This window comes from Microcebus murinus, chromosome 1 (assembly GCF_040939455.1).
Source record: "Microcebus murinus isolate Inina chromosome 1, M.murinus_Inina_mat1.0, whole genome shotgun sequence".
Classification (NCBI taxonomy): Eukaryota; Metazoa; Chordata; class Mammalia; order Primates; family Cheirogaleidae; genus Microcebus; species Microcebus murinus.
In genome coordinates this window covers 92,223,699-92,247,121 of record NC_134104.1, presented here as the reverse complement: position 1 = coordinate 92,247,121, position 23,423 = coordinate 92,223,699, and the positions used below count along the sequence as shown (strand labels likewise).

Below are 23,423 nucleotides of genomic sequence, written 5' to 3'. Positions count from 1 at the left end.
TTAATTAATTTTGACCAAATGTGATAACCAGAATTGGGAATGAGGAAAAAAATATATTCCCACTAATAGTATCTTGTAGAATAAAGAGTTTGAAGGCAAGCAGTTGTCACACAATTGCAAAGTCAAAAGGAAAGTATAGAAGCCTAATCAATGGTTCTGCAAAAATCTCTTTGGCTCTAGGTTAACAGTGTGTGTTTGGAGAAACTTTGAAAGGGTTCCACACTTCACATTTGACCCATGTGGTTAAATCATGGAAACAATAGTCTACTAAAAATTTAGAGCATTTACGTAGAGTTTATAGGAGATGAAACTTAATTTATTCAAACAAAAGCAGTATTCTTCAACAATTATAAAGTTCTAACTCATTGAGCATTTTTGACCAGGTATAAACACAATAGCTGGATGTGTATGTTTAACAACTGTACAGTGCATATTCTGTAGCAGACACTCATACTATAATAATACTTCAGAACTTCTGGCATTATACTATAATTTGAGCTTGTCCTGAGCTATGTTTCTGGATGGACAATGGTTTGATTATGTCTGTAGGTAAACAACCAGCAATTTGTTGCTTTTATTAGAAATATATTTTATAAGATTGTTTGAGTTGCTATACCTCATTCTCTACTATCTTCTTCAAAAACTAACACATTTTCTTCAAAATACTGTCATTGACCTCCAGGTGCTTTGGCTCCCTATTGTGCTTCTTGTCTTTGTCCTCCCATTTCTTCTTGGCTGCCTTGTCCTCCTCTGTGGTGGGGGTACTTTTAAGAAATCCTGAGCGCAATGTGATTTGTTTTCCTTTTTCCTCCTCTGAGTCTGAATCAAAAGAACGTGAAAGCTGTGACTCAGTCTTCATCATCTTCAGAATCTTCTGAGTCCTCATCTTTACCCTTCATCTTTTTGAGGAACTTATGACTTTCCCCAGAAATCAGCTTCTGATTTCTTCTTCAAGAAAGTTGCAGCACTAATTCTGTTCTCATCCTTATCCTCATGTGAAGAGCCTTCTGTTTCATCCTCATTCTTTTCAGCATCTTGCTCATGAGCCACCAATAGGGCAACATTCAGCATGCAGACCCTCCAGTGCAGCTCCTGTACCACCACACCCCAGTGCAGCTGAGCATCTGTGCCTTCCACTAAGGCCTGACCAAGGATGTACACAAGACCCTGTCAGACATCCAGTCGAGTGGCTGGGACAGCCAGCTTCTGCTACTGTGTAGCCTCCAGGAATGTAACCAGGAATAGGAGAAAGTGTAGTGGCACCAGGAGGTCCTCTTCCATCTACACATCAACCTGGATCTTCCGGTGTCCACTGTACTCCTGGAGATCCCCTACATTTCTTCCCATGAGAGTGATGCCCACCATCACATGATCAGCAAGCAGTCCTATCACCAGCTGTGGGTGGGCAAGTGACAGCTCTTTCTGGGTCCTGATAGGCAGGGACCAAATCTGAAGATGGCACATACAGGCTAGGAGGGTGGTTCCTAGGGGCAGAAAATCAGGGGATGGCACTGCAGGAAAACACATAACACTTGACAATCACGTATATAAATTACCTGGTAACATCCCACACCCCCCGTAAGCCTTCCCCTGGACCAGGCCAATAAAAGGAACCACCTGGGAATCCTTAACTCTTTCTCCACTCATGGATACTGACACAGTCCTCTCTGTAACCTATCCTCGCTTTGTATAGCTCCCTTATTTTCTGCAATAAAAGCTATTTGTGGGGGATTGCTTCCTGTCTGTGGTCATTTCAATGCACTGGCCCTGCTTGTGAATTTTCTAAGCATTGAGCCAAAGAACCAGGACAACAGTCTGCCAAGATGCCAGACCTGGCAGTCCTCCCGAGTCAGTGAGGGAACATGTGGTCACAGCCTCCAAGGTTACAAATATAGGTGACTAGCAGACTTGCTACAGTTTTATCAAGGAGAAGATCAATGGGAAAGTGTGGGACCTTTTCCCTAAGGTTGACAAAGTCAACACCATGCTGGTTACAAAGATCCAGAAAGAGCACTGAGGACCAACCTCTTTACCTACTGTAGCATCTATGACTCTTCAGCATAGAGACACCATTTGACATGTTTGAGCTGGATCTTCCCCTTGTGTACTCAATTATCAACAAGATCATTATCAATGAGGAGTTCCCTGGACCAGCCAATGCAAACAGTGTTGATGCACCATACTGAGCCCACTGCCCAGCAGAACTTGGCTCCACAGCTGGCCAAGAAACTGGGTGTTTGATCACAAGCAGGGTACCCATAGCCTCTACTTCTGAGACCTGGATGATGGCTACCACAAAAACGAGGGCTACATGTGCTGTGGTGGCTATGGCCAGCAGCAGTCTGACAGCCTACTGAGCTTTCCACTTCTGTCCCTATAGCCTAGACCATTCAACCTTTAAGACCTAAACCACACTCCAATCATTAAAGGTTTATTTAAAAAAAATATGTATATACATAGCGACAGGGTGAATCAGAATACAAAGAAAGATTCCATCTTTTGCTACATAAGGAGTCACAGTTGAATTAGGAAAACAGAAAATATGAATGAAACCGAAAACTAAATGTGCTGTTTGTAAAACTTTCTCTCACATGAGAAAAGATTTAGCAGATTGTTGGGATGAGAAGCAAGAGGTACTCATTCTCCCAGGAAATTTCTCATGTTCTTGGTCAGGAGGCAGCAGCAATACTAGACAAAGTATAAATCAGAGCAAAAATGCAAGGTTCTTCCCTTAATTTTTTTATATAATAGAATTTGTGAATCTTATCAGTTGCAATGTCAACTCAGTGTATGTTCACATTGCTTTACATAATTTGTGTTCTCAACTTTTCTGACAGTTATCCCATAAGTTATTCTTTACCAGGTTGAGTTTAATTCTGCTATGGTAATCCTATAGGCAGATTCTAGTAACAGAAATTTTAAAAATTACCTTGGAGATTTATTTTCTGAATTTTAATCTGGTGATAATTCCACACTAATAAGTAAAGCTGAATTTCATGGGGAAAAATAAAATAGACTTCTTTACATTTGTGAAAATTATTTTGATGAAAAAGCATATGACCCAATCTAAGAAGCTAATGAGATATGAATCATTGCAACATAAGTTTGATAATGTTGTTTTAAAACTGAATTATCTAAGGTATCTTTTCCTTTCCTAGTAATTCCTAAGATAGGTCTTCAAAGCCAGATATGTACCACAATAGTCATCCAATACGAGTGCTTTTGATTGAATGCTTCTGTTAAATATCTTTAACAGAAGAAGGCTATACCAATAATTATCTGGTGATGTCTTTTCTTAAATGTATGTTTACTTTTTTCCCCATATCTAACAATTTGGGATCAATCTGAAATACTCATTTAACATTTCAACTACATTTTCTGTGGAGAGTTTCACACATATATTACTAAAAACCTAATAAAGCATCCACTGTTTGTTGTGCACTTGTTATGTGCTCAGCTCTAAGCTCTGTTTTATGTGAAATTAGGAAGAATGCATTCCTGGCCTTGGAAAGACTATAATCCAGCTGGGAAGTCTATTGGAATACAGATACGGTGGCAACCTTGATTAGACCAAATAGAATCAAATATTTGATTGATTCAAATATTGAATCAACATTGATCAATATCAATATCAATATTGATTCAATATCAATATTAATTCAATCAAATATTTGATTGACAGGGAAAAGGCCTTAGGTATAGTAAAAAGTGAATTAAAAAATTCATTTTGAGGAAATCCCAGAAACTGAGCAAGCAGAGTTCAGTCGGTGAACGGTGTTACAAAGCCAAAGAGCAGAACTGACCTCCACCAAGATTGTCCCAGAGCAAAACACAAAGCTGTCAGGGCAGAAGATGCTGCATGCCCCAGAGTTCCAGGGATGCTACTCTCCATGACATTCTCCAACACCCCATGTAGCTCCGTCAGTTGTGTCTTCACAATGCAATCTCAGCCTCTTCACTTCATTTCCACAAAACTTCGTTTCATTTCCTGAAAGGTCTACCCCTAATTCTGCCTCTTCCTTAATGATTCCTGATTGATCCAGCTATTTTCTTTCACAAACTCTTTGTCAGCACCTTTCTTATGGAAGAACCATTTTTTACTTTGAATCATAACTCTTAGAAGCCAGGCCTTAGGTTCTCATTTTTCCCCCAGAATATTTTGGCCAAAAAGACCAGATCTGATTCCTTATATCTCTGGCAAAGCCTAATAATGACTACACATTCAAAGATTACTTGTTGAATGAATAGATATGGTATAAGCTGATAAATAATATGTGGAATAAACTATTAATTATATGTTTATCTTATATCCGTTCATGTGATTTCCTATAAAGCAGGTGAAGCAGCACTCCAGGTCCTTAAGCAGAAATGAAAATCTTTATGCAGATTATGTACAAGGAAGAATACAACAGAGTCTAGGATGTTGATGAAGAAGATTTTGGTCCCAAATATGAAGTAGCAAAGGCAGGACCAGGGTAGTGGCAGTAGTGATAGTGGACAAGAGAGAACTATATGATTAAGTAGATATAGGACATGAAAAAGGTTAAGTAATGAATTAGATATGTTTCTAATTTACAAGTTACATAAAAATTTGGATAATGTCCTGTCATTATAGATGCCACAATATTAAGAAATGATTTGTAAATGAAGAAGTATCACCAGAAAGAGTATTGCTAAATTCCCATCTCAACCTAGGTGTTCCCTAGCTGTGTGATGTTGAACAAGTTACTTAACATCCCTGACCCTCAATTTACTCAACCATAATATGGGGATAGTAATTTTGAACTCTTTTGATTTCTGTGAAGAACCAATAAAAAATATAAAAAGTGCCTACAGCAACTTCTACACATATTAACTTAAAAGTAATTATGGATGAATTATGAATGAATGAATGAATGAATGGATTAGAGTGCAGGTGGAAAGGAAAGAACAAAGAAAGGGCACAGGGAAGGAGTGGGCAGGTATTTGAAGAGAATGAGAACGGTTTGGGGTCAAGGGATTCAATGGAGGATTTAAATGCCCTCTGATTGCTTCACATTGTAACAGGAGACCATGCCAAAAATCTGAGCCTCTGTGGAAAAAAAGCTGGAATTAACAGAGCTCATTGTTGTGATCATATAAAGCATACTACAAAGTGAATTGAACACATCTTTAATATGAACAAGAGACATGCTGCATGGTTATTAGGTATAAATAGTTTGCAATTAGGATAAATGACTGTAATTACCATTATGGTTACAAAGCTCAAACAAGTATTTGGTAAAGTTACTTATGGAAAAAATGATGAGCTAGGCAGAGGCCTTAAGCTATTGTAACCATCTAAATGACAGGAGCATGGGGTAAGAATAGCCATTGACATGACAGCCATTCACTTACAGAACCATGACTTTTGCTCTCTGCCCCTCTCCCACTTTTCTAGAGTTCCCAAACCTAAGGGAATGAAGGAGAAGGAACTTGTAGCATGAAAGTTTTAGATTTCCTCAAGATATAAAAGCCAATAAAATATATCCCCTAATATGTCAGAGATAATTTTGGTGAAAGAAAATCCAGGTTAAATACTTATGTACTTTGTAATTATACCCCAAAGTATCTATTGACTAAGTGTCTATGTTCTACCTTTTTTGAACCTAAATAGTTTAGATTGATAAGGAAAAATACATGATACTCAAAGCCAGCTTCCACTGCCGTATTATGTGCCTAGGATCTCTTTCCTAGACCTGAGCAGTTTAGACCAGAGAAGCTTCCTGTACGGCATCTCAGCAGACATTATCAATAAGGCACAGGCCTCTTTCCTCAGAATCTACCTCAAAGCATTGCTCTAGGCAGTCAAGTACAAATGGATCGGAATTGGCCCATAAATTAAAACCTGTTTGTCATTCTTGGTTCAGATATTTGTCTGCCTTAAGGCAGGCGCCTGGAACAAATGCTCTCTAAAATTCATGTCCAATTCAATGAGTCTATAGACCTCTCAGTTCCAATAATCTAATTAGCAGAACAAGGCCATGATTATATAAGAAGGAGACTCTTGAGTACTGAAACCTTGAGATAAATCAAGATTAAGGTAATTTATGTCTATGGCTGCATGGATAACTCTATCTTTATCTTGGCATCCTTTGGATACTTCTAGCTGTACAAGCATGTGTGTGTCTGTGTGTGTTTATAGAAATACTACATATTTAATTTTACTCATGTTCATAATTTTGTCCTATATTTACCTAAGTTCATAATCACTTTTTCATAGTTTTTGTTTTAATCATTGAGTGCTTCTGAACTGACTCATAATTTACTCTGAAGTCTTCTACTCATTTTTCCTGGCATTGCTAATCAGTCTGAAACATGATGATATTAAAACACTTTTTAAACCCCTGGCACTTTGAATGATGATGCTTTGATGGCCTTTATAGGAGAATATACCTGGAAGTTCTCTTTTCAGTACACTGGCCTTATTTCTAACAATTTGAAAAAAATAAATGCCTAAACATCAAGTATTTTAGAATTTACAATTAGTTTAGGATCTTTCTACACCCTCATATATTTTGAAATTATTTTCCTTTTTAAAAATTTCCTTAATTTCCTTCAATGTCATCCCTTAGGGATGTCTTCATCTTATTCCATAGGAAAAAAACAAAGTTGTAGGTGTGACTTTATACACACTTTCTTTCCTTTTACTCTTTTACTTGCTTTTTTCAAGAACCATCATGCATTAGTTTCTCTATGGTTTTTCCCATCGCATCCAATATTTTTCCTAAAAGTAAAATTTGAGCAAAGAAGCTACTCTTCATGGCTATTTCCCATTTCTCTCATGGCACAAGAATAAACAGAGAAGGTCTAACTCTGGCAATCTTTTGATTGTGTAGTAGGCATATGCATAACTCTAAGATTTTACCACAATCTATGCTGAAGGGGCTTTAGTAATTAGTTAAACTTTACTAAATCACAATGTAAAATTAAATTTTATTTCAAATAATTCTACTCTTTTTGTAATTTTTCATAGCATCCATTGATTAAATGGCATGAAATAGGAGCAAATATTCTGGGGTGAGAATGAGTGCATAACATTTTGGGGGGTTAATGGGCAGATTAGACTGGTTACAGCAGGGTGTTTAAAACATTTAAGGAGCAGTACTGATAGGTATAAAGTCTAAAATCAACCAATCATCACAGGATATTACAACTTCAAAAAAGTGGGCACCCCTAACTTTTACCTGTGTGTCTTTACAACATTTTAATTTGCTTGGGGGGGGGGATATTGCTAAGTTTTCTCCAATTCTTCTTAAAATTAAACACTCCAGAGACCATTCTTTAACAACTCTTTTGGGTCATTCCAAAACACCTCTGTTATGGAGATTAATACTCTTTGATTCTGAGCCAAAGGCATGGTTTTCAGATGTTACAATTACCTGTTCAGCTTCTCAGGGGCAATTATTTGAAAGGAGTAAATGCTCTGGCTACAATTGCCTCTGTGGGAGCCACAGTAATTGCCATTCATCAGGGCAGCAACCTGCTGAGGGCATCAATTCATAAACTCTGAGCCATCCATAAACTGGAACCTGGGCCCCTGGTGCCAACATTCTTAACACAATGAAATATTATTACTGGCAATTAGGTAAACAATGAGCCAATCAGGAAATGGAAGAGAGGTTGCCAATGACCACATTAGCGTTCATCCACAGACATCTTGATACATTTCATCGGAGAGAAACACCTTGGGGTAACTCTTTCTCCGCCAGGATCAAAGTATCACAAAAGCTTCACAGAGTGAAGAATGAAGAGGGAACCATTAACAAATGAGTGGTTGTTTTAATCAGGAAATATGGTAGGGGGCAGTAGACAACACGCTTCTTATCACAGATATCCTACCTACCCGCCTTTGTAGGTAGCTGGTGTAGAATGGAGTGGATGGAGAAAGAGGGCAATATAGCCAACTCAAGGAAGCTAAATCTGCAGTAATAGTACAGGGACAAATGAGTTAACAGTTTTCAGAGAATTTATGTTAAATGAAAACCTATAATCTGTGAAGTGCTTAAGAGTTTAAAAATATTTCCCACTACATGATGAAATTTGATCGCCATACTATATCAGTGTTGTAACTAGGGTGAACATTTACTGTTTCTATGTGGGTGCTTTTGCTTGGAGAGGAGGAAGCATTTGAGGCTAAGTATTTGCTCAGGTCAGCAATGTTGTTCCCAGACCAGTATTTCCCCCACTCTACCTCGTTGCACGCTTTGTTCAGATTCCTCCTCCTAAGGTGTTCAGACCAGTTTTCAAGTACATTTCCAGTTTACCCAAAACCTACCACTAAGGCATCATCCCCCACCGCTCAGAGCTGTTCCTCTCACCAGGCTCTGACTGGAGGGAACAGGGAAATGCAACCAGGGAGAGGAGCAGGAACTTGTGGCAAAGTCCTGCTTCCGATGCTACAGCTAGTCCAGGCATCAGCAGCAGCAGCTTCAGACAAGGAGACAGGGCTGTAAAAGGTATTAGAAGTGACAAACACAATGGTCATGTTGAAATGCAATCAGAAAGCTCACATGTGATGAATGTATGGGATATTTTATGAAGTGAAAAAGAAACTCCAAACCAGATAATTTTAATCATTTTTCTGTCTAAGTTGGAATTGATGAGTCCCTCATCTACACTCCTGTTGATTTTACCTGAATAAATAATGCCGCTGGAAGCTGCTTGATGGGATAAGAGTATACTGCTAAAAGAGGAAAAAATCCATCAGGGCAGAAGTGGTGGGAGGTCAGGAATTTTTAAAAGGCACCATCAGAGAAATGATGTGGTTTCTAAGGTAATGCAGTGTACCCTTGGTCAGGAAATTCTTTTGACTGATAAATCATATTGTATTTTTATATGACCCTAAGTTTATTAAATTCATTTTATATATCAAACAAGTTCAGGGTCGATAAAATATATTTCTGAAAACTAAGCAGGAAATGGCAGTCTGGTGGTTAGAGCATAAATGGAGAGTCAGGAATTCTTTATTTTCACCACTACCACAAGCTCACAACTTCATGTGATCTGGGCAAAAAAGCAATTAATTTTTCTTCTCATCCCCTCAACTGAAAACAGAACAAAAACAAAAACAAAAACAAAAACAAAAAAAGCAGAGTTGTCACCTTTATTGTAGCACTTTCCCTGTTTATGCTTGCTTGCTTCTTTTGTTTTCACTTTTTCCTTTTCTTTTCTTTACCAACCAAATCAAATTTTTGGGAGAGAGGTATTCTTTGCAGGTTTTTAAAGACTATATCACAGCAACCTTTTTTAAAAATGACAAAGACAGGCCAGGTGCAGTGGCTTACTCCCATAATTCCAGCACTTAGGGAGCCTGAAATGGGAAGATCACTTGGGCCCAGGAGTTTGAGATCAGCCTTGGGCAACATAGTGAGACCACCATATCCATAAAAAAATAATAATAATAAAACTAAGCCATGTATGGCATGCACTTGTAGACCCAGCTACTCAGGAGGCTGAGGCAGGAGGATCATTTGAGCCCAGGGATCTGAGGCTGCACTGAGCTATGATCAGGCAACCCAACTCCAGTCTGGGTGACAAAGACCCTATCTCTAAAATATATAAAACTAACAGTTAAAAAGTAAAGTAAAATAAGAAATGACAAAGACAGCACAAATCCTAATAAAAAGTTTAAAGTAATTGTATGTGACCTTTGGTCAGGATAGGAACAAGGGTTAAGAGAAAAGAGCTGAGGATCCCTGGAGCCAGGTGTGTAAAAAATATTTTAAAGAATTTCCTCTGAAATCTCAACAGAAAGTCTTCTAATCTTGCTCCATCCCCTAGGTATGGGATTAATTTTTAGACTCAAGAGAGGAAATTTAGAACGTAAGATACTTCATATTTAAATTTCATATATTTTATAATATTTAATTTATAAAATTCACAAGATTAACTGTTATACAATGTGTCCTCAGAATAAGTTGACACATCTCCTCTCTTTTTAGGTTTTAATGTAACCATTGCTATTTTATATTAATGTTATTTGAAGCATATAACTTGCAACTTAAACATGCAATTTTAAAAGTCCCTTTCTTCTTTTTTGAGGCTACGTGATAATGCCAAATACAACATGATTAGCTATTTTCATGTAGGGCCTTACTGAAACTCCTGGATGGTGGGTTTCAGACACAATGAGACACTAGGTTATATTTGACCCTCAATGGTTTATTGGAGTGTTCCCTGTGACACTTAAAATCTCCAGCACAGAATTTGGGACTGACTAATCTCAGTTTACATTGTTATTTACTGCTCACGGATGGATATTGTTTTCTGAAATAGATGGCAAAGTAGTTGACTGTGGTGATCATAGCTTCTTATATTATCTATAGCATTTAATGCAACTCTGAGAAGTAAAAGCAATCACATTTAATCCAGTATTTCACAAGCTAAAGAATATAACAGATTAGTAAAATATAATAATGTTTTTACCTCATACTAATAAAATTGTGTGTGTTTAATAGTGTGTGTACCTAGCTAATGAAATAGGCTGGACTTCTATATATAGAACAATAAGATTTTGCACTGTATTTATAAATGAATCTGTTAGAGTCACTTATTTTTACTGTTAGTTGCAATTCTTTTTAAAAAGAAATACTTTTGAAATATGTTTCTGAAATATCATAATATCTGAAATATATATATTATATTTCAGATCATAAATATCATATCTGAAATATATCATATATCTGAAATATTTCTGAAATATCAAATATCATAATATCAAAAACATAATATCAGCAAAATAATTTTGCTCACCAACCTAGTGACACATAAATAATGACAACACTGTTCCTAATGAAAAATCAGTAGGTAAGCATTGAACATTTTTTTATTGTTCAGACATATTTCTGATGTTTCTGAAGAATAAAAAAAATGTTAATGCTTACCTACTGATTTTTAATTAGGAACAGTGTTGTCATTACTTATGTGTCACTAGGTTGGTGAGCAAATTTAACCTCTAATAATAAAGTGTATACAATGTTAACAGAACAAACACAATTCTCTACAAAGTGAAAAACATTCCAACTAATATTTCAATGATTCAAATCAATAGTAGTTGAAAGATAAAGTATTAAAATAAATCTTTATATATCATAGGAAAACTCTGCTTTTTTACTCAAAAATAGGCTGAAACTTGTTTATGATGACTATAAATAGATTAGCTATGGATATAAGTTAAATTTTATGGTAACAGGTATATATATTTTTCAAATATATATAATGAATGTATATAACAAATGTGTATAACAAAACTAAAACTGAAGTTTTTAATTAGGCATTGCAATTTCTTGTTCATGAATTTAACTATAATTTTATTCATTATTTTGTCAAGGACATGGGGCCTGTAATAATTTATTGCTAAAAGATATGTTCTTTCAATTTCTCAAGATTTTGTCACAGGTAGCCAGATTCTTTCACCCATTTTACACAAATAAGGATACATGAAAAATGGATGCCATTTGCAACTGGCAGTCATCTTGTGACCAAGAGGAAAATCAATTGGAGAAGGAAAATTAACACAGTGGCTATCAGAGCAAAGAGACAAATGTTAATATGAACTAGAACTGTAATAAATTTGTGAACTAATTGGTCAACCCAAAAATGTGTTCTACTTCTAAACTTTCTCTCACATAAGTAAAATAATTTTATTATTGTCTAAGCTAATTTAAATTTGAATTTCAGTTAATTAGAAACAAATACTAGGACAATACTCAAAAATGAGGAGGGTAAAGAAGCAACAAACAGAAACTTTACTCAAATTATAATTTTTTCTGAAGCCATCTATAATTAGTAACCATTTAATCTAAGCTATTGAAATGTAGGAGTTAAGATAAATAGCAACAATCACAAATTAAAGAGATAAACAATAAAAATACCTCCTCATACAGTTGCAAATAGGAATCCTACCTTTCTCTAGCAGTGATTTTGTGGTTACCTCCCACTACTGCTATTGTTGTCACTATTGTTAAAGTCTCAAGTTTCTTCTACAACAGCAGAGGGTTATTTAGTTTTCTTGTATAGGTCAAGTAATTTGCTATCTAATGAATTCACAATGTAGTTTCCTTGCATCATGAACAGTTGAAACAACCTGTCACTTAATTCTGTTTATTTCTACATGACTACCTAAGAACAAAGAGATAATCACTTCTCAGCCCTCTGATAATACTAACAACCACTCAGGTGATTGCCTTACCTCATCATTGAAGGTTTTTTCTTGCATCATCATTTGATTCATCCAGTTAATGAATTGTGCTACAACAATGTCTAACCTAATAATAATCTTCCTGTTCCCTTCATGGGTGGCCAATTACTGTTGACAATTAAATGTATACTATTGATTTTCCTTTTTTCCCCTATTCTACAATAGAATATTTCAATAAGTTTGTTTAACGAATAAAAAAAAGACAGATTAGAGCTACCTGTAATCAGGGTTAAGTTTGAAAACTGGTTCTTACTTACAAGATCTTGGACAAGTAACAACTCTCTGTGCATTAATTTTTTTATTTTCAAAATGAGAAATAAGTAGAATCTATCTCACAGGACTGCTTGTAAGATACCATGAATAAATATATGTAAAACACTTAGAATGTTATCTCACACATAATAATGCAGAAAAATAATTAGTTATTCATTTGCTCATTCATACATTCAACAACTACTTCATGAGATTCTAATATGGGTAAGGTAACATCCTGGGCCTTATAGCAATGCAAAGGTCAAAAGGGAGCTAGGAACAGTGGGTCATGGCTGTAATCCTAGCAACCTGGAAAGCTGAGGCAGGAGGATGGCTTGAGCCCAGGAGTTCAAAGCTACAATGAGCTATGATCTTTCTACTGCAGATTGACGAGACTATGATCAACAGAACAAGACCCTTCTCTAAAAAAAAAAAAAAAAAAAAAAAAGAGCACAGTCTTTTTTTGCTTTCAAGTCTAATCTCCAAGATAATTCACAAACAAAAGTATCAATAGCATCAGATAGTATTTAAAAACACCACCTAATTAAATTATGTATGAAAAAGAAGACAGAGGTGAATCAATGCCAGTGTTATTTTTCCCTTATATTCATGTATTTAGTGTAGCAATTTAGTGTTTTTATGTTGCTGTGAAGGATTGATTCTTTGGTCAAAGCTTGCTTGCCAGTTGTCTATATTTCTATTAAGCCACATAACAAAGTAGCACAGTGTATTATAGTATAAAAGCAAGTAAGAATGCTAAGGAAAATGTCAAAACATAGAAAACATATTGTGATCTTCCTGATCACTAACTGAAAAATAGAACCGACCATATTTTTGTTTGTGACTCATTGTACTGTATAAACAGTTTACTAACTCTGAAAGATCAAAGATCATATTTTATTGAGCTTTGAATCTCCAGTATCTAATAAACTGTCCTTGATTTCAAAGACCTGGCTAATTAGACTATCACTTTCTCTTGGTCACGGTGATTGGTTTGGAAAAGGAAAAATCACCCAAAGAAGATTCAGAAGTTTTCTGCCAGAACAATTGTTGAAAGATTCCTTCTGTCTACTCATTTTGCCAAGCTGTTGGAATACAAGTCTGGAGTTGCCAACAACCATCTTGCTGCCACCTGGAGAATGTCTGAGAGGAAGCAAGAGAGCCAGAGACTTAAAGAGAAACGGAGAATGCTGACAAAATTGAACCTCTGCATTCAACGGGGCTGGACCTACCACTTGGCCTTTCCAGTTAATGAGCCAACACAGTCCCTCTTTGTTAAAAATCAGTTTAAATTGGGATGTTCACACACAAGACTCAGAGTAAGTGATACTATTATTATTTTCACAGGACTTTTTGAAAAAAGTAAATCTTTCTAAAATATAGTTTTATTATTTGAAGAATCGTTATGGGAGTAGAAACAATCACCATTGTTACCATCATCCCCAAGTCCACCAACCACCACTAGCAACATTGTCATTTGGCAGGGGTCCTCAAACTGTTTTTTCTTTTTTTCCTTTTTTTTTTTATTTCGGCATATTATGGGGGTGCAGATTTTAAGGTTTCAATAAATGCCCTTTCCCCCCCCTCCACAAGTCTGAGTTTCCAGCATGACCATCCCCCAGATGGTGCACATCTCACTCATTATGTATATATATACCCACCCCCCTCCCCCCTCCCCCCTGCCCAATACCCTATTACTGTAGTACCTATGTGACCACTTAGGTGCTACTCAGTTAAGTTCACTGTCCCTCAAATGGTTGGAGGGCCGCACTATAGTTTAAAAAAAAAAAACTATGAACAAATTCCTATGCACACTGCACATATCTTATTTTGAAGTAAAAAAACAAAGGGGCAGAGTTCTCTTTCCCATCTTGCAAGATGGCGGGTGAAAAAGTTGAGAAGAAGCCGGATACTAAAGAGAAGAAACCTGAAGCCAAGAAACCTGAAGCCAAGAAACCTGAAGCCAAGAAGGCTGAAGCCAAGAAGGCTGATGCCAAGAAGGCTGATGCCGGTGGCAAAGTGAAAAAGGCTAACCTCAAGGCTAAAAAGGTTAAGAAGGGGAAGCCACACTGCAGCCGAAATCCCGTTCTCGTCAGAGGAATCGGCCGATATTCCCGATCTGCCATGTACTCTAGGAAGGCCATGTACAAGAGGAAATACTCAGTGGCTAAATCCAAGGTTGAAAAGAAAAAGAAGGAGAAGGTCCTCGCCACTGTTACAAAACCAGTTGGTGGTGACAAGAATGGTGGCACTCGGGTGGTTAAACTTCGCAAAATGCCTAGGTACTATCCAACAGAAGATGTTCCTCGAAAGCTGTTGAGCCACGGCAAAAAACCGTTTAGCCAACACGTGAGAAGACTGCGAGCTAGCATCACTCCCGGGACCATCCTCATCATCCTCACCGGACGCCACAGGGGCAAGAGGGTGGTTTTCCTGAAGCAACTCGGCAGTGGCTTGTTACTTGTGACTGGACCTCTGACCCTTAATCGAGTTCCTCTGCGAAGGACACACCAGAAATTTGTCATCGCCACCACCACAAAAATTGATATCAGCAATGTGAAAATTCCTAAGCATCTCACCGATGCTTACTTCAAGAAGAAGAAGCTGCGGAAGCCCAGACACCAGGAGGGTGAGATCTTCGACACAGAAAAGGAGAAATACGAGATTACAGAACAGCGCAAAGTGGATCAGAAAGCTGTGGACTCCCAAATTTTACCAAAAATCAAGGCAATTCCTCAGCTCCAGGGCTATCTACGATCTCTGTTTGCCCTGACAAATGGAATTTATCCTCACAGATTGGTATTCTAAATTTTTACAAAGAACCTAATTAAATAACTGAAAGATTAAAAAAAAAAAAAAAAAAAAACAAAGGGGCAAAAACACCTACATGTGGCCCTTGGGCCATAGTTTGAGGATGCTTGGAGAGCTTTACAGCTAACAAAGAACTTCGTCTGTCACATCGGATTCTAATTACAACTCAAATATCAAACCAGGAAGCATTATTATTAATATTTTATTTGTAAGAAAATTAAGGCTTCAACCAGTTAATTAACTTGCCTAAGTTAATTCATTTAGTGGATGAAATATCTGTTTCCAAAAATTTAATTTTCCATCAGAAAAATAGATGTATATTGACATGCTTATAGCCAAAATAGAAGAACTGACCCAGATGTACCCTCCCATCTTAAACAACTGGAAAACTGCAAATATATAAACAAATTTAAACACTGAAAAACATACAGCACAGGACTATAATCTAGGGGAGAAGGGAACAAACAAGGTGAACTATATAATTGCACCAGCTTAATGCCTAGAGGCAGTTTTCAAGCTGTAATTTAGGAAGGAAAAAAATGCCATATAGTCTCTCTGACTATATGGAGGAGACCTCAGATAAAACAATCCAAGGAAGCCAAAGCAACTAGAATTTAGGGGTTGAGTACCAGAAAGTAGGAGTTACAGAGAGAGAGAGACAGAGAGACCTAGAGAGAGAGAGAGACAGAGAGAGACAGAGTAAACACTAGAGTTTTTAGCTGAGTTCTAATCAGTGCATGCTAAGAGAAAATGTCTAAGTTCAGAGAAAAGAGCCATCAGAAAGGAGTAGGCAGAACAAATCCTGGTGCTCATACTAGTATGAGAGTAGCTTGTGTTCCCACCAGCCAGAGTAGAAAGATGTTATATTATAATATTGATAAAAGGGTAGAATCTTCAGAAGGGCATGCATTGGTAGTGGGACTGAATTAACCCTAAGCCAAGGCGCCTCTGTTTCCATTCTAAAAAAGCTTAAAAGCAAGTTTCTAAAAGATCCAATTGATTAAAAATATCTGAACTGTATACCAAAGTCAAATTCAACATTATTTAAAGAAATACAGTGTGATCAAGCTGTTGGTAATAGAAAATTCACAATGTCTGGCATATATTAAAAAATTAGCAGGCATGCAAAGAAGCAGGAAAATGTATATAACTTATAACTAGGAGAAAATCAATCAATAGAAACACTCCTAGAAATGTCAGAGATGAGGGAATTACCAGAAAAGTACATTGAAACAGTTATAAATATGCTCCATATATTCATGGAGGTAGACAAAAACATGAGTATGATAAAGAGAAAAGTTAAAGATATAAAAAAGATCACAATGGAACATCTAAATATGAAAAATACAGTTTATAAAATGAAAAATTATTTGGATGAGATTATTATTATTAGCAGCATATTAGTCACTGCAGAAGAAAATATAACAATAGAAACTATTCAAAAAATTATTGTAGTAGAAACTATGAAGACATGCCAATTGAAACTATCCAAAATGTACACACACAAAAAAAATAAAAATATGAATAAAGCATCAGTGACCAATAATATCAAGTAGTCTAATACATGTGTAATTGGATCCAAAGAAAGAGGGAAGAGAGAGAGAAAAAAAATTGAAAAAAATTCTAATTTTTTTTCTAAATTTTATCCAAATCATCTGTCCCCTAGTATAAAAAATATCAAGCAAAATGAACATGAATAGAAACATGCTAAGATAAATCACAATCGAATTACTGAACAGTGATTATAACAATAATGTAATCTTAAAGTTGCTAGAAAAAAACCTATTTTATATTAAGAAGCAAATATAAGAATTACAGCAGACATTTTGTCAGAAAATATGCAATCTAGAAAAGAATAAGGTAAAACCTTTTAAGTCTGGAATTAAGGAAGGAATATAGAAAGAAAACTGTCAACATTGTTACCTAGCTAAAATATTTTTCAAACAAGAAAACAAAGAAATTATGCCAGAAAACAAATAAAATTTTAAAAACCAGAAATATTCATATGGAATTTAAAAAGCAAGACCTACTGGACAAACCTGGGTACATTTTCCACATTCACCTGCACATGGGTGGACAGAACCTCTTGCCCACTGCATAGTGAGTGTCTGCCGGAGACACCTTGGGCCATTGCTCTGTCACACTTTCCTGCTATGAGTCAACCTGTTAGATTCTTTTTTTTTTTTTTCTTTCTAAGAGATGGGGTCTCTCTCTGTCACCCAGGCTGGAGTGCAGTGGCATCATCGCAGCTTTTTGTAACCTCGAACTTCTGGGCTCAAGCCATCCTTCCACCTCAGCCTCCCAGTTAGGTAGGACTACAGGCGCACATCACCATGCCCAGCTAATTTTATTATTTTTTTAAATTTTTGTAAAGATAGAGTCTCACTACATTGCCCAGGCTAGTTTTGAACTCCTAGGCTCAAGCAATCCTCTCACCTCGGCCTCTCAAATCACTAGGATTACGCGTGCAAGCCACCGTGCCTGGCCCTGTCGAGTCTTTAACAAGCCTATGCACGAAACATTTTAAATAGATCTCTATCGAGTCCGTCAGTCTCTAGAATCTTGAAGAATTACTTTTGGACCTGTTATGCAAATTGATTTAAAATATTCAAAGTGGACTTTTTCCTTAACTCCATTGGAAGCAACTACAGTCGATTGGCAAGTTACTCTCTGTTGCTGCAAGGGTAGCCAGGAAGTTCAGCGTTCACATGTCCAGCCCGGGTCCATCATCACTGTCCTGAACTCATCCTTCCTGCACTTTCGCTCAGCGCCCACGTAGTGCAGCACAGGCTGCCGAGGCAACTTGGAGGACCCTGCCATAGGGACGTGGTTCAGGTGGCACCTGAGCATTCCCAACACAAACGGCCTGGCTCCTCCAGGGTCGGAAATACTGAGAGGAAAGGGGAGCTCTGGCGCTGGCACCTCCCACGGAAGTGTCGCTGCAGCGCAGGAACCACCTGTGGCAGGGCCCATTGTGCTGTGATGGGTCTCAGTTTATGAATACTGTGTACTAGCTTAAAATACATGATAAAAGTGTACAAAATGTATTTTATAGCCACGGCGGCTAGTTTAACATGGTTTATATATATGATTTTTATAAATCTATTAAAATTTCCTTAAATCACACACAAATATACAAAAAGCAAGACTAATTGAATTGTTTCTATAGAAAACTGACTTTAAATACTGCATTGCCCAGGTTCTCCGGAGAAATGAAACCAACTAGAGAATGACAAATATAAATGTAGACATAAAATTAGAGATTTTTTTATAAGAAAATTCCTCATATGATTTTAAAGGCTGAGGAGTGCCACAACACCATCTGTAAGCTGGAGACCCAGGGGAACTGATTGGATTGGAAGTTCCAATACAAGTGTCAAAGAAGACTAATGTCCCAGCTTGGAAATAATCAGCGTAGAAGGTAAATTCTCCCTCACTTCTCCTTTTTTGTTCTGTTCAGGACACCAATGGATTGGATGAGGCCCACCCATGTTGGAAAGGGCAATCTGCTTTACCAATACAAATATTAATTTCATCCAGAAATATTTTCATAAGCCCACACAGATTCATGTTTAACCAAACACATGGGCATCCATTGCCAAGTCAAGCTGATAAAATTAACCATCACAAATATAAATATAGCAATTAAGCTAAAGGTAAAAGGATGAGAAAAGACCATGAAGATGCAAATTTTTTAAAAATCTGAAGTTACCATACTAATATACAAAAAAGAATTCAGAAGGTAATAAGGAAGATTACTGGTGATAAAAAAAAATAAGTTATTTCAAGTACTAAAGGGATCAAGTTGTCAAGACGACAAAAAATAAATTCTAAATGTGTATGCACCTAATAACAGATTTCAACATAGATGAAGCAAAAACTGAAGAAACATACTTGAAAGGAGCAATAGCAAGTCTGTTGTCATGGTTAGGGATTTTAACACCCTTTTCTTGGTATTTAATAGAAAAAATGGACAAAAAATTAGTAGGGTTATAGACTTGAATACCACTATCAAACAAAAAATGACTCATTTTACATTTATAATTCGCATTACCAAAAAAACAACAGCATACAAATTCTTTTTAAGTATACACACAACATTTATCAAGATGGTTAATATTCGGGGCCATAAAACAATAAATTTAAAAGTATTAAAATCATGTTTTCCAACTGTAAAGAAAATAAATAGTAATTACACAAAAAAAAGTCTATAAAATTTCAAAATAATGGGAACTTAAATGACACATAAACCATGGGTCTAAGAAAAATTACAAGGGAAATTGGAAAATATTTTTAATTAAATAAAATTTGGAATATGATATATCAAATTGGGGGGATGCAGAAAAAACAGTGCTTAGAGAAAAATTTACAATTTTAAATTCTACCTTAGTCTGTTTTTGTGTTGCTATAAAGAAATACTTGAGGATATAAAGGATCGAAGTTTATTTGGCTCATGGTTCTGCAAGCTGTACAAGAAGCCTGACACCAACATCTGCTGCTTACGAGGGCCTCAGACTGCTTCCATACATGGTAGAAAGCAAATGGAAGAAGGTGTGTGAAGAGATCACATGGTGAGAAAGAGGAATAGGTAGAGATGGGGAGGGAGGTACCAGACTCTTTTACAACCATTAGTTCTTGTGGGAACTAATACAATGAGAACTTACTTATTACCATGAGGACAGCACCAGGCTATTCACAAGGGACCTTCATGACCCCAACCACCTCCCTTTACACCCCACCTCCAACACTGGGCATAAAATTTCATCATGTGGTGTGGAGGGTCAAATATTAAAAACTGCAGTATTCTGCCCCTGGTCCCCAAAGCTCATGACCTTCTCACATTGCAAAATACAATCATCCCTTCTCGATAGTCCTCCAAAGTCTCACCTTATGCTAGCCTCAACTCAAATGTTCAAAGTCCAAAGTCTCATCTGAGATTCAAAACAAGTTCCTTCCAGCTATGAGCCTGTAAAATTAAAAAAAAAAAAAAAAGTTATTTACTTCCAAGATATGTTGTGGCACAGTTATTATGTAAACCTTCCCATTCTAAAAGAGAGAAATTGGCCAAAATAAAGGGGTAATAGGCCTTATGCAAGTCTAGAACCCAACAGGGCAGTCATTAAATCTTAAAGCTCCAAAATAATCTATTTTTACTCCATTATTTGCCATTCTGGGCACACTGGTGGAAAGAGTGGATCCTTCCCAAAGCCTTAGGTAGTCCTGTTCTCTTGACTTTAATGGGCAAAGCCCATATGGCTGGTGTCATGGGTTGGAGTCCAATGCTTGCTGCTTTTCCAGGCTGAGATTGCAAGCTGCCAGTGCTTCTATAATTCTGAGATCTAGAAGGTTGTGGTCCTGTTCCCAGAGCTCCACTAGACATTGCCCCAGTGGAGACTCTCTGTGGGGGCTCCAACCCCACATTTTTACTCAGCATTGCATTAGTAGAATCTCTTTGTGGGCACTCTGAACCTACAGCAGGCTGCCTCAGATGCCTTCAGAGCCTTTTTCCACTGTCTTGACTATTAGCAGCTGGCTCCCTTTTATCTCTACTAATCTCTCCAGCAAGTGGTTGCTGATAGGCAGAGCAGTGATTACCCTTTGGGTCATTCACCCTTTCAGTTGCCTTGCAACATCTTTGCTTTCCTAGCCTGAAAACACTCTTTCCTCCTCTACCACCTGAAAATAATGTGAATTTTCTAAGTTTTTACACTATGAATCCCTGTGATCTGTCAGTTCACCATAAGCAGTTGGAAGTAACCACACAGCAACCTCAGCACTTTGATGCTTAGAAATATCTTCTGCCAGATACCCTAGTTCATCACTCTTAAGTACAACCTTTCATAAAGCCCTTGAGCAGAGACACAATGCAGCCAAGTTCTTTGCTCTAGTTCCCAATAAGTTTCTCATTTCTATCTGCAACCTTATCAGCATGACCTTTACTATCTATATTCCTATCAGCATTTTGGTCCCAACCACTTAAACAATCTCTAAGAAGTTGACAACTTTCCCTTGTCTTTTTATCTTCTTCTAAGCCTTGCAAACTCTTCCAACTTCTGCCCATTAGCCAGTTCCAAAGTTGCGTCCACATTCTCAGTTATATTTATAGCAACACCCCAATCCTGGTACCAATTTTCTGTCTTAGTCCATTTTTTGTGTTGATACAAAGAAAAACCTGAGGCTGGGTAATTCCTAAAGAAAAGAGGTTTATTTGGCTCACAACTCTGCATGCTGTGTAGGAAGCATGACACCAACATCTGCTGCTGAAGGGCTTCAGCCTGCTTCCACTCATGTTGGAAAGTGAATGAAAGCATGAGAGTAAAAACATTACATGGCAAGAGACAGAATGCAAGAAAAATGGGAGGGTGGCACCAGACTCTTTTAAACAATCAGTTTTTGTAAAAAATAATAGAGTGAGGACAGTATCATAAATTTCTAAGCAGCAAAGTGCTGAGGTTGCTGTGTGGTTACTTCCAACTGCTTAAGGTGCACTGGTAAAGAGAGAAATTTGTATGCTCTCACATGTTAATAAGGAAAGCATTCATTTTTTAAATGAGGATAGCACCAAGCCATTCATATGGGATCTGCTCCTGAGACCTGAACATCTCCCTTTAGGCCCCAACCCCAGTATGGGGGAATTAAATTTCAATATGAGATTTGGAAGGTCAAATATTAAGCTATAGCATATGCTTACCTTAAAAATAAAGAAAAGTCTATAAGCAATAATCTGAGTTTTTCACCTTAAGAAATTAAATACAAAAGAGTAAATTCAGTGCAAAGGAAACAGAAAGGATTGATGGTAAAAATAAGAGCAGAAATAAATGACAGGACAGAAGGGAAATTAGAGCAAGTCAATAACACAAAATTTTCATCTTTGAAAGGAGAAACAAAATTGATAAACATTTTGCCAGATTGATCAGGAAAAAAAAAAAAGACCACAAAATATCAATATCATGATTGAAGAAGAGAACATCATGACATTCTATTGACATTTTAAAAACGAATAATTTTATGGCAATAAGTTTGAGACCTTTGAAGAAATGAACAAATTCTTTAAACATACAAATTATAAAAGCTTATTAAAGAAGAAACTGATAAGCAAATAAACCTATATTTGTTAAAGTAATTTAATGTATGGTTTAAAACCTTCCCTCAAAAAACAAAACAAATTTCCAACATCAGGTGGATTTACTGCTAAATTCTACCAAATATATTTTTAAAAATGTAAATTTTACAAAAACTTTCAGTTGAAAAGGAGGAAATAATTTCTCACTTCATTTCATAAGGACAGCATCAACCTAATAACAAAACAGAAAAAGACAATATAAGAACACTAGAGATCCACAAGCCTGATGAATATCAATGCAAAAATTCTAACAAAATTTTAGCAAATAAAATCCAGCAATTGATTTAAAAAAATGCATTGTGATCACATGTATTTTTTTTATTCAGGAGTGCAATGTTTGTTTAATCTTTTAATTACAATTGCGACAATTCATCATATTTACAGAACACAAAAAACTCATATGATCAACTCAATGCAGAAAAAAACATTTGCTGAAAGATTTTTTATTAGATAAAATTCAAGAACTATTAATGATGATTAAGAAATCTTTCTATAAGCTATAAGTAAAAGAAAACTTCCTCAACCTGACAAGCGATATAAAAAATACCTATGAATAAAAAATTCATAGGTATCCTTATACAAATAATAAAATCAAGGCAAATATTTTTTCTCTCTGTCCTCTGTTATTCAATATTGTATTGTAGGTTCTAACCAGCAAAGAAAGACAATAAAAGAAAAAAAATGATACAGTTTTGATAGGAAGAAGTAAATTGTCTATGTAGAAAACCCTAAGTAATCTATGAAAATGCTATTAAAGCAAGGTTGCTGTAATCAAGGTCAATATATGAAAACCCATCTCATTTATATTAATATATCCTTATTTCTATCAACAATGAATATTTAGAAATTGAAATTAAAAAACATACCACTTTCAATAGCATCAAATAATATAAAAATGTAGGGACAAATTGATCCAAATACATGCAAATCTGTATACTGAAATCTATAACACATCCCTGAGAGAAATCAAGGTAGAGCTAAAGAAATAGAGATATATATCATGCTCATAGATCAAAA

The 23,423-nt window shown here is 36.4% G+C and overlaps 2 pseudogenes; both read left to right on the top strand.

Moving 5' to 3' along the window:
- Positions 1–2,380, top strand: part of LOC105879164 (eukaryotic translation initiation factor 3 subunit C-like) — a 103,340-nt pseudogene extending 100,960 nt beyond the window's left edge.
- Positions 2,381–14,330: 11,950 nt separating this feature from the next.
- On the top strand, positions 14,331–15,342 carry LOC142871476 (large ribosomal subunit protein eL6 pseudogene; annotated as a pseudogene).
- Positions 15,343–23,423: the final 8,081 nt, after the last annotated feature.